Source organism: Euprymna scolopes, chromosome 1 (genome assembly GCF_053919585.1).
Source record: "Euprymna scolopes isolate OS-2025 chromosome 1, ASM5391958v1, whole genome shotgun sequence".
Lineage (NCBI taxonomy): Eukaryota > Metazoa > Mollusca > Cephalopoda > Sepiida > Sepiolidae > Euprymna > Euprymna scolopes.
This window is the reverse complement of record NC_136482.1, coordinates 186,725,357-186,738,899: the sequence shown is the minus strand read 5'-3', so window position 1 is coordinate 186,738,899 and position 13,543 is coordinate 186,725,357. Positions and strand designations below refer to the sequence as shown.

The 13,543-nt window shown below is 34.5% G+C and overlaps 1 protein-coding gene across 1 annotated transcript in view; it reads right to left on the bottom strand.

Annotated features, from left to right (window-relative positions):
* Positions 1–13,543, bottom strand: part of LOC145278247 (uncharacterized) — a 1,121,062-nt gene that overhangs the window by 904,139 nt on the left and 203,380 nt on the right. The window lies entirely within an intron of this gene.

Genomic DNA, 13,543 nt, shown 5'->3' with positions numbered 1-13,543 from the left:
AAATGAATTGTGGTGTGAGGAGAAATACAAACTGAAACAGAGAGAATATTCTGACCTGTAGTAATACAAAGTGGGGGTTGCAAAAATGAGTTGTGGTGTGAGGAGAAATACAAACTGAAATAGAGAGGAGAATTTTAAAATATAATCTTAAAAAGATAAGATACAAGTTAGAAAAGCATTTCATCCAAGGCATGAAAATTGTTGAACAAAATGTTTTTACTATAGGCTTTAAAAATAAAGGTACAATATTCAATTTGAAATTTATTTATCTTCAAAGTGCACTTTTATACATTTTACAAAGTAAGATATAAAAATTTGATTTAAATTGACTCAAAAACTTACCTTGGATTTATTTTATGTAATGTACATTTTGGTGCACTTTAAAAACATTATCTTACATCTAGCAATTAATAATATAGATCTAAATTTTCAATGATGTTTTTAAAAATGTGCAACAGAATGTATATTACATAAAATAAATCCAAGGTAATTTTTTGATTCAATTTAAATTAAATTTTTACACAGTAGAGAAACCTTCTACTCCAATAATTTCTTCCTCAGAACTGCTAGACTTTGGAACTCCCTTCCGGGATTCTGCTTTCTCAACTGTACTGACATGCAGAAGTACAAATGCACTGTAAACAGGCATCTTGCTTCATAATGTCCCTGCAACCTATGTCCCCGATAGTATCCCCCTACTTTAAAGTGGAACTGTGCCTTGTTTGGGGTTATAGTTGAATAAAAAAAAGTGTACTGAGGACGCTACACATACTTTCCTACAATGTCCACAATATATTGTAGTCTACATTGCACTGTAGAGAATCTACTGTTGATTTTATAAAATTATCTGTAAAAAAATTGCTTCACTTAAAGTTTGAAATGCAAAAAAGAAAATAGATTAAGTAAAATAATTAATAAGAATACAGACTTTCATTCTCAACCGTTGCCAATCTAGGTAAAACTATAAGTTCTAACGATGGTAAAATAAACAAAATAGTAAATAATTGTAGGTTTGAATCAGGTGAATTAAATATTGAGAAAAATGTAACTGTAGAATATCTAACGAATGTCCATTGGAGAGCAATTGCTAAATTTCTGAAATTGCATACAAATGTGAAGTTAAGGTGGATAATATCACAAAAAATATACCTAGGAGGAACTGAATGTTTTTTTAAGGACAGATACCGAAACCATGTTGCATCATTTAACATTGGAGCAGAGAAATAATAAAATCAAGTTGAGAATAATGATAGAAATAAAGATAGAACAAAAATAATTATTAAAAATAAGAAGAGGAACACGACTGCATTAGGTGATTGGGTTAAGAAACTACTTAAGAATAAAACGATTTTGTATTAAAATGGTCAATAGTAGATGAGGCTAGAAAGCATGAACTGAGTAAATCAAAAAGATGTCATCAATGTTTCCTTGAAGCATACCATATAGTGAATCCCAAAGAGGAAATTTTAAACAAGAAGTTAACTGTTATACAAAGCTATCTTTATAGAAATAAATTCCTATTGTCACGCTTTAAACCTGATTATAATAATAATAATAATAATAATAATAATAATAATAATAATAATAATAATAATAATAATAATAATAACAACAACAACAACTAGGGGGACTTGTGGAAATTCCACAGGGCACTGATTCATATGTAATATGTTGATGTTGTAATTCTGTAGATATTCAGTGCAAATGGAGATGCTCTGATATTATTGTAGCTTTTTTGTTAAAAAAGTATAAACTATAGGTTTAAAATTAAGCAAAGGTGGTTAACAAATACTAAAGACAAAATATTAAAGTAAGAATAAATGGAATTTTGATAAATGATAAATTGATAAATTTTAGGAAAAGATAGTTATCTCCCTTACAACGTAAAAATATTAGGAAGAATAATGGATAGTAAGGATTAAGGATAAAAATATAATACTTAGATAATGATAAGACTTATTAAGTTAATTTCAAAACTTAAATTATTGACATAAACAGTAAGGGAAGAAAATAAATTTTAATTAATATTATTTAAATAGACATTTTAATTTTTATCTTTTCTTAAGAAATAACATATGAAGGAAAAAAAACATCAACTAGTAGATCGTAACATGCAAATGATATTTATACGAAACTATGGCGGATTGAGAAAAGAATAGTTTAAACATATAAATAGAAACTAGAATTTGAAGGTGTAGATGAATGTTTGATAAATAAATCGATAACGTAAATGGACAGGGAAAAATAATTACAAAATTAAAAAAAAGTAATATCAAAAGATTAACAGAATATAAAAATAGTTACGGTATTTGCCCTACCTTATTTGTAGTGTTATTTGATTATATACATGTGTATTATACACTGTACTGTATTTTGTTACTATTTTTTAATGCCGTATCCCGTGGTTCTACTGTATATTTGAAAAAAAAAAAAAAAGCAAGAATACATATTCTTCTAAAGTCTTCATTCAAACTTAAGCAAGATAGATCAATGGACATGCTATTTCAAACTTAAGCATGACTGAAGAGTCTTATAGAGATGTGTGGAGATACATGAAAATAAAAGATTATTTTCATGAATAAATTAATCTAGCTGACTTGTTAGAGTTACTTGCCCTTATCTTGAGTCAACCACAATCCCTGTATTTAGGTGTGGATGTAGAATTTATTTTATTTGAATAAAAACGTTAACTTTTCACAGAATTATTGTAAATTATTATCATACCAAGATTTTTTTTAGATTCACTGTTTTTAAATAACAAAGAAAATTGATTGTTGATTGACTTTTTAAACAATTTTTTAAAACAAATGTTTTTCTGATTAAAGATCTGTTAAAGTTGATAAAAGTATGAAAGTGGGTTAAATAATCAACTCGAACACAATCCAAAAAATAAAATATGAAAGTTGGTATAAAATCGAGATTATGAATGTATTCATATATGTATAACAAATGTGTTTAGCCGTCTGAAGAGTAGCTATTTTGGAATATTTTTAAATGATATAATATTTGAATTTGTTCAAATGGTTACGAAATAATTGGAACACATAAGAAAATACACCATATGATGTTCACATTTTATATTGGGTTGTTTTAGTTTTGCAAATATATATATATATATATGTAAAATCAATGTGTGTGTGCGCGTATGCATGTAACAAATAATAGAACTATTATTATATCAATGGCACATTTTGTATTGATTTTCTGTGTGCACTTCAATTCTAATAAACAATTTGAACTCAGCCTAGAAATTCTCTGCTTCATTAGGAAATACCGTTAACCAAATTAGTCTATGTTTTTTTATAAAATAATTTCGGAAAGAATTGCCTTTGTTGCTTTCTCTTGGTAATTCGCTTCTAATTCGATTGACCCCTCCACCCCTTCCTGTCAAAGCTCTGCAAGACGATATGCCATGTTGAATATGGGAAATTTATTATCTATGAATGTAGCTGATACACACTTTGCAACAAACAAATGCATGTTATCAACGTTATTTCGCGTGTTCACTTATGCATGTTGCACGCGTCGTGCAATATTCAAAGCACAGTTAAATCCAAATTGATACAATTATCTTTAGAAATGAAATATACGAAAATCCGACATTGTTACGAACTGGATGCAAAAACCACAATAATTAAATGGAAATTTAAAAATCAATTTCGTATAGATAAACACCGAAAAGTATAGCCTTCATTATGATAAAAAATTAGCAATAACTTTTGTTGGGTTCACTATGTTTGCAGAAGTATTCCACAAAATGATTCACATCGGAGACACCATCTATAAAACTATTTGGGTATATTACTTGTAAGGAAAAATAAATTCAATTACTATATGGTTATTAGTTCATTTTTGTTTTTATCTTTTGTTTATATGCAAGAACAATTAAGAGACTGGTGGATTATTATTATATTATTCCAGGAAAAAAAAACAATAACAATTATCGAACAAGAGATATAAAGCAATTTCAGAATGTTAGCATAGCGTGTCTCTCTCTCTCTCTCTCTCTCTCTCTCTCTCTCTCTCTCTCTGCAGTAATTAATGAGTGTATAGCCAGTATACGAACACCTTAGAGTCTGTTGTTATGATACAAATAAGGAGATGATACCGGCTGTGACGAGGGTCATTGACGCGCTCACGCAAGAGGATTTTCACGGGGCCTTCAGGAAGTTGTTTGAACGGTACAACAAGTGCATTGCAGCCGAAGGAGATTACTTCGAAGGGGACTAAAGTTTCATTTGTGTACTATCAACAAAAGTGCCCAGACAAAAATGTCTGGAAATTTATTGAAGGCACTTCGCATAACAATTTCGTATAACAACAACAATAACATATCGGTCTTTTTAGTTTTAATATTTCCTTTGTTTTATTTTTCGTTAGAGTTACGTATTGTGTGTCATCCTGAATAAGCTTGTAGGAAGGGAATAAATCCTCTGAAAACACATCTAACCCGTTTCACAGTAAGAACCAAAGAGATATTAATTCTCTCTTCACAACCTCTATTTTTATTACGTCACTATTGGAAAACTACTTCTTTTTTTAAGGTACGCCACTTCGATTTTTTTTTACATGAATTAACCACTTATCAAGGCCCGGAGGCCACTCGGGGATAAAGGTTATTGCATGTACAGTAATCAATGGGACAATATTGTAGTAATCGTTAGTAATGGAGATTTGATAAAGTGTCTTACTTAAGGGGGCGGTTTATCAGGAATTTGTTTATGTTGGACTTGAAGACATTCAAGTTGTAGTCAGGTGGGAAACAGGCAAACGGAAGAGAGTTCCACAGGCGTGCACTTCTAAGAAAGAAGCCTTGTTTATGGAATCTACGTTTTGGTTTAGGCACAGATAAAGAATGGGGAAAATTACTGAGAGTGGTTTCAGCTAGACTGGTGTTTTTCATGAAAGACTGGCGAGAGAGGACCAGAGATTGGAGCTCAGACGAGCACCTGCCATGGAAATAACGATAAAACAAAGACAGGCTCGCAAATGTTTCTTCTGTGGGAGAGAGGTTGCAGGGAAGAGAGAAGGACATCCCCCACTAGGCTATGAAGTCTATTTTGTACTCTGTCAAGGCAGGATAGGCTGTTTTTAGCAGCTCCTGCCCAGATATGGCAGCAGTACTCCATCCTTGGACGTACTTGGCTTTTATATAGATAGATAATTGCATCAGCAACTCTACTGGAGCGATAGAAGGATCCCACGATTTTTCCAGCGCCCTAGGCAACAGATTTGATGTACGTGTTCCATTTCAGATCAGGGGTAAAAGTCAATCTCAGAAGCTTATCAAAACATGGAGCCTCCCCAAGACGAGAGCCATCCATTCCAATTGCCAGATGGGAATCAGAGCGTTGATGATGTAAAGATAGAAGCTTGGTTTTAGATGCATTAAAAGTAACCAGCCACCTCTTCCCCCATTGTATCATGCGCTCAAGATCAGAGGAGAGAGAATCAGAGAGAACTGTCTTTTACGGCGTTTGATGTGTTGCCATAGATGGTGGGGTCATCAGAATAGATGTCTACGAATGATTTAAGTATGTGTTTTGGGAGATCATTGATGTAGATCAAGAAGAGAGTTGGGCCCAGGATGGACCCCTGAGGGACTCCAGCAGTAATACTGTGGGGCTCTGATTTCTGCCCATCAACCACTACTCTTATGAGCATATCAGAGAGAAAGGAGTTAATGATTGAGAAAACATTTCCAGTTATACCGTAGCTGGAAATCTTGTGAAGTAGGCCTTTATGCCATACCTTATCGAAGGCCTTTGATATGTCAAGAGCAATTGCCCTATAAAGGAAGCCTTTGTCGAGAGATTCACTAATCCTATGAGATATAACAGTTAGCACATCTGCTGTAGATCTGGCAGAACGGAAACCATATTGTATGTCACTAAAAAGGTTATTTCTGCTGAGGCGGTTGAATACTTCTATATTTAATATGGATTCCAGCAACTTACTCATGACACATAGGAGACTTATTGGCCTGTACCGAGAGGGAGATGACCTGTTACCTGAATTCTTAAATACAGGGCATACTGATGAGGTTTTCCAGGGTGTTGGGAAGCAATTCTCCTTAAGGCAACGCTTAAATAGTTTTGTAAGTATGGGGGCTAGTTCTGGTTGAAGCTTTTTCAACACTATAATTGGAATGCCGTCAGGGCCAGTTGCTTTACTGGAATCAAGGTTCTTAATTAGCTTGGCAGCATCACACACAGATATTTGTATGTTGCATAGCGTGTTGTCTGTTATAGAAAGAAATATGGGGATTTGATGGACTTGGTCGCATAGGGTATAATTAGCTGCAAAGTTCTTGGCAAATAGTTTGGCCTTGTCTGATGCTGACGAGATGACCTCACGCACGCTTCTGTTTGCTATTTACCAAAATAGGCTTCCTTAACTACCATAAACAAAAATTGGTTGAGAACGTAGATGTCAAATTTTTTAAAACTCTGACCCCAACTTTAACCACTTAACATTTATTGTTTTGGGCTCAAATTGAAATAAAATGTTTGACCCATGTCCAAGTAACCTACATCTAGTATTTAGACCCAAAATTGGCGGAGAAGTTTGGTAGAATCTGCATAGGTCAACTCTTTAAACCTTGACCTCTTGTCAGCAAAACATTCGCCCAAAAACTGATTAAAAAGCTTGCTGCATGTCTGAATACCCTTTATGTATAATTTCAAATGTTTACATCTAAAATTGGCCGAATAGTTTGCTAGAGACCGCAAAGGTAAAATCTTTTCAACTTTGACTCCCTTGGAAGCCAAATTTTTGGCCCAAAAACCGATTAAAAAGCTTGCCCTATGTCTGAATACGTTTTATATAAAATTTCAAATGTATAGACCAACAATTAGGTGACTTATTTGTTAGAGGTCGCAGAGGTCAATTTTTAAAAACTTTGACCCCTATTATTACCCCTTAATATTTAGTATTTTGGACGTGAATCAAATTATAAAGTTAGATCCATGTCCAAGAAACCTATATCTAAAGTTTCAAGTATTTAAGCCCAAAATTGGCGAAGGAGTTTGGTAGAGTTCTCAAAGGTCAACTCGTTGAACTTTGACGCCTTTAACAGCAAAATTTCTGGACGAAACCTGAGTAAAAAGATATTCCCAAATCTCAGTACTCTCTATGTCCAATTTCGTGTCTGTATACCGAAAATTGACAAAGTTATTTGTTAGGGAACTTTTCATGTGGATAAAAATTAAACCTTGGTTCATTGAACAAGGAAATTTCAGACTCTTTGAAAAATAAAATTCTCGCATTTGTTTTTTTATGACTAGCTTCTCGATTTCAGCTCAAGAAAATCTACAATCTTATTATAAAATTTCATAGGGTGCGTGTGTGTCTGTGTGTGTGTGTGTAACACGGTTTATTTCAGTCTACAGGTAATCCACCCAGGCAAGTAAGGTACCTAAATGAAGCTTATGATTCAGCGGATGTTTTAGTGAAATTTATATCCATGTTTGGTGTATGGAAATGCAAAAAAAAAAAAAAAACAATTTACTAAACAACGTTTTCTTTACTGGATAATTTTTCCGGTATTCACCGGAAGTTATTATCTCCCTTAGTAAGTTCGGTTTACTGTGTGTGTGTGTGTGTGTGTGTGTGTGTGTGTGTGTGTGTGTGTGTGTGTGTGTGTGTGTGTGTGTGTGTGTCCGCCTACCGACAATCCACCCAGACAAGTTAGGAACCGAAATGAAGTTTATAACCCAGCGGATGTTTTAGTGATATTTATATCCATGTTTGGTGTATGGAAATACAAAAAAAAAAAAAAAAAAAAATTAAAAAAATAACGATTTACTAAACAACGGTTTATTTACTGGATATTTTTCCGGTACAAGTACTCAAGTTTGCCCAGCTGGGCAAACTTGAGTCCTTGCTTAAGAAATATCTTTAATTTTTAACTATAGAAAACATATAGTTCTTTGTCATTTTTTTTTTGGGGGGGGGTCCCCGACCAATGTAGGGTGGACCTATAAAATCATCCTTGTCCGTTCGTTCGTTTGTCTGACCGCACTTTTCTCAATAACTCTGTCTTCCAATTTTTTTAAATTTTGCACAAACATTAAACATGATATAAGTAAAAAAGTAACAGAACGTATTTTCCGGGAAAACGTTAAAGCATTTTTTTTTCAGCCACTACAGCATAACATTAATTCTAGAAGATCCGCGCACAAGAACGTGTCTCAAAAAGAACGATATAAAATGTCAGCTGCAAGAACATCATTATGTGACGAGTAAAGTTTTTAACGATGTCACAAAACGTCAACTATGCAGACACATTGGTTTCAACTTTACAAAAACAGTCAACAAGATCGAACTAATACTTTGTTCTCTTCACGATGGGGTTACTCCTAGCAGAATGAAGAGAATAAAATGTCTTCTTCATAAAAACGTGTACATCACCGAACGTTTCAGAAAAAAAAAAAAGATTTTATTTGTTTAATCAAAAAATTATTAATAAAACCATTCTTTGGAAACCTAATCTTTCTCAAATAAATATAAGCACTGTATTATTTGGATTATTCAAACTTCCGTGCATTTTTTTTCAGTATTATTTTCACAACGTTTCGGCTGATATAATCTCCAACCTTCTTCAGGTGTACCTTGTCGAACTTGGGAATCTTTCTCGAACTCAGGAATCTGCACAGAATTTCGAATGTAATCCTTTATTTAATCCTCGAGGGTAAAATACTCTCGTTCCGTTAGCCATGGCCAGATAAAAGTTCAATGTAATGTGTAATAGTATTTTGAGTGTCGCCACCGAGGATTGAACTTTCAACCTTTAGAAGAGTGTAATGTACAACTAAATTGTATCTATTCACTACACCACAGGTCATTGAGAAGAGTAGTCCGAATAATTCAAATAATATGAATCATCAATCCTCATGTCAAAATTCCAGAAACATAATAAACACATACAATTTGGAAACTACTTTCTCTATGGATTGCCAAAATTCACCACAGAACTACCCCACCCTATATGTAACACGATGTAACTTTATTATAAATTAATATTATCAGTATAACTTTTGTACCATTTAAAAGAAGAAGGGAAAAATAAACTAGTAATAATTTAAAAAGATTTTTTCATCGTACGAAAATAATGAAATTGCGAGACGAAAATCGTGTTACATAATTGGCGCTTTAAAATAACGTTCCCATGTACAGTGGGGGGGGGTCAAAAGTGTTTGCAAATTGTATAAATTGATAAATTTATGCTTCAATATTTTCCAATATAATAACTATGTTACTCACTGTTTGATATGCAAATATATGAAGTAAATTCATAGAAAGGGAAACCAAATAATCATATTCTGGGGGGGTATGGATCTTTAAATGATTTCAGGAAGGAATATGGACTAAAAGAGTTTGCAAGCACTCATTTATCCGCAATAAATACCATTTTTAAACATGATATAATTCGAAAAAAGTGTGTCATCATGATTATAGTACCATATATTGATAACATATTACAAAAAAAAACAGTTATTACTCAAATAACAATTAACAGAACAATACGAATTTATGAAACTATTTAACCTTTTATTCGCTTTCCTCCATTTTTAATCAAATCAATCAGCCTCCTATCAACAGAGGATGTTAATGTATGCACTTGCTAAGGTGTGATTTCAGAAGATACCTTCTTGATTCTCTCCCAAATGTCTTTTTTACTATGGAATTGATGCCGTTTTCGTAAACCTTCTTCTTCAGAATCGACCAGAGGTTCGCTATCGGATTCAAATCCGGGCTCTGAGGTGGCCAGTCCATCAGACGTTCACCAGAGATCCCCTTGTCTGAAAGCCAAGCTTTTATGAACCGAGAAGCATGGTTTGGGGCATTGTCTTGTTGGATAATTAGATTCTGGTTAAGAGCATCATTTTGTGAATTCAACCAAGGCAATAAATTTGCTTCCAAAAACTTGCAGTAGTTCACAGAATTCATTTTGACACAGTCAGGGACAAGAAAAGGACCAACAATCTCACTTCCAATAATATCAGCCCAAATCATTGCTCCTCCTCCTCCCTGTTGACGTCTGAATCGCAAGCGTGGGCTATTGCCTTTAAGAAGCCATCCCTTGGCCCAACCGTCGAGGCCGTCGAGAGTTGCTCTGGCCTCGTCAGTCCAGAGAACATTTTGAAAATTGGTTTTCAAATCTTTAGTAGCCCATGCTAGTCGCTTCTGACAGTTTATATTACTCAAAGGAGGACATTTTGTCTGTGTTCTCTGGTCGGCTATCTGTTTCAAAATCCGATTTCGGGTCTTTTTAGAGATGTCAGACACTCCTGCATGGTCGAAAATAGCTTTGCTTGTGCTGTGTGGGTTTACTAGCAAACTCCTCTTGATTTTTCTAATATCTCGTGGTGAAGTCACCTTTGGTCTGCCACTTTTATGCTTTTTTCTTCCATCTTTGCCGTCAATGACGAAATGTTTCAGAGTTCGATGATCTCGTTTCAAAATTTTCGAAATTTCCAATGTAGATTTCTTTGCAGCAAGAAATGTAACAATTTCACCCTTCTCCCTATCTGTCAACATCTTTCCTTAAAATGTAGTAATGGAACGAACCAGAATGGCAACCAGCAAATGATGGAAGAGTCCAAAATGAAGAATAAAGCAAAATTAATAAAGAAATTGAGAAAAAATAGGTCTGCAAACTCTTTTGACCCCCACTGTAGTAGACATTTCCGAAAAGTGAAAACATACCCGTGTTTAATAAATCTAGCAAAAATCAACTCATGGTCAGATTTTCGTGAAATTTTCGATAACTTATCGATTTTAGAATGAAATTACATATAAAATGCAGTTTCCGTAAAATATATAAGGGAAAATATTTTTTATTACGTGTCCCCCTCCATATTTATTTTTTACAAGTTCGAACAAAATATATTTAAATCTATCGAAATTTCTATTTATTATGAAACATAAGAGTTCAAATAAGTAAAAAATATTTATTTTTTAAAAGTTTAAATACACGTATTGAACAAAAATTTACCTTGAAGTTGCAATTAAAAAATTGATATAAACTTAATATTATTATGTCGTTTTTTTTTTAAATTAATGTTGTGGCCTTATTTTAGGGGTTCACAATATCAAACAGGAGAGTCGGTAAAGTCATGTCAATGAAATCTCTGATTAGAGAAATCCAAAATGGCTGCCTTTCACAGCGATGGGAGAGTCCATGTGAAGTCAGGAATAGGGGTGTCAGTTACCCCAGAACACCCCCCCCTCCGAAGATTTATTTCCCTGAAATATAATTTTTTCTCTTAGGGTTGACTTCCAAGGGGTCCGTCAGCTTCCTTTTTCTAGTGGAACGACGTATTTCCGTACTGGTTTGAGGAGGTTCCAGATCAAATGCCTCATATAGGAGGTCCATCGTCTCTTCTTCAGATGGAATTTCACTTGGCTCGTCTGAAGTGCGTTTGCGAATTTGGTTTAAGTGTTTCTTATGTGTGGAGTGTGGTCCTTCCACTATATAGACCATACGACCGATCCTGTTAATGATCGTTCCCCGCTCCCAGAAGGTACTATTATCTTTATGCATTTGGAAAAATATCTTTTCTCCCGGCATGTAGTTCTTCTTGGGTATCGTCAGCTTGGTGTGTTTTACCTGCTTTGGTAATAACTTATCAAAAACTGGCCGTATTTTCCTTGCAAACATTACTTCCGCTGGAGACATCTGGGATGGTGTGTTTTCGTTGGGCGTTATGCGGTACACCGTCCTTAGCCTTCTTCAAAACTCTCTTCAGTGTGTCCACAAATCTTTCCGCCTGGCCGTTTGACCTGGGATGGTATGTTGGAGTTGTAATGTGGTCCACTTTTAAGTCTCTAATGAACTCTTTAAAGTCCCCGGACGTAAACTGAGTGCCGTTATCTGACACTAAACAGTCGACCACTCCGAATCGTGCAAATAACTCATGAAGAGTTTTTATGGTGAAGTCCGTAGTTGGGCTCTTACATCTAAAGACTTCGGGCCACTTGGAAAAACTGTCCACTATTATAAGGTAGTAGTGTCCATCAAGTGGTCCTGCATAGTCCACATGTATTCGTGACCATGGATAGTCGGCTTTGGGCCATGGACTGAATTGAATAGGTGGTGCTTTCGCAGCTAGAGCACATCCTCTGCATGATTTCACTTTTTCTTCAATGTCCTTGTCCATGCTTTTCCAGTACACGTATGAACGCATCAGGCTCTTCATTCTGGTGGCGCCAGGGTGTCCTGTGTGAAAATCCTTGAGGATTTTTTTATGTAGGGTCGCTGGAATAACTACTCCATCTCTGTATAGTAGAACCTGGTCGCACACTGAGAAAGCTTCTGCTACTTGTTCATCCGATTCCAGTTTTGCTTTGGTTTCCTTTATAAAATCGTCACTCTCGGCTTCTTTTCTTATGTCGTCTAGGGTAACCGGAAGTTCTTTCACTGTGTTACATAGAATCAAACTGTAGCCCTTCTCTGATTGAAGTGATACGATAACAGAATCCTCAAGCGGTTCTCCGGTTTTTGTTATTAACCGGGATAGGCCGTCAGCATGTCCTAACTTCTTTGATGGTAGAAACTCCATTTCGAAGTCGTAATTGAGTAGGATTGTTCCCCATCTTTGCAGTCTGTTTGCCGTATGCTTTTCTTGAACCAAAGATAGCGATGAGCGGCTTATGGTCCGTTTGAAGCTTAAAATGTCTTCCATATAAAAATCTATTGAAAATAATACTTAGAGATTCTTTATCTATTTGGGAATAATTCTTTTCCACCGGTAGTAGGGTTCTAGACGCATGTGCTATCGGTTTCGTTGAACCATCAGGCATTTTATGTAGGATGCATGCGCCGATTCCATATGCGCTAGCGTCACTAGCGACGATTATGTCCAGTTTCGGATTATAATGGGTCAGGAACAGTTCTGATGTGAGCACGTTTTTCACAGCGATGGGAGAGTCCATGTGAAGACAGGAATAGGGGTGTCATTTACCGCAGAACAATTAATATATACTATAATCAGTTAAATTGCCAAGAAAAAGTAACTTATTAAAAACTAACTGATTTTTAAAAGATTAAAGCGATTAAAATTCCATTATTTCAAAATGTCCGGTACAACATAGATTTTTTTAATTGTGTGAAATTTCTTTTTAAATATAAAATTATAATATAAACATGACTCTTGCCACCTATTTTATGGCCAGATTAAACCCGATTCAAAATTAATATTGCGTTAAAATCCAGTTTTTGTACATGCATTGCGATATTCTTGTATGTCTTGTTTTATGAAATAAAATATGGAAGCCGAGACTGAGCAAAAATGAACTGGTTGATTGAAAACATTCACTTCCGCAGTTGCGTTCGCCGTTCTAAAACTTTACAGCTTAACTCGATTATTCTGTTAGTGTTTACTAAACAGTAACCAAATTATCTATTAAAAGTAAGTTGTTAAATTATTTTTATATATTTTTTCTTGTGTTCTACGTTTAATTTAAAAGTTTATGAAGCTTTTTTCCAATTTTATATACTTTAAAAACTCAACTTCTTTCGTTAACGTTTGTTTTTAAT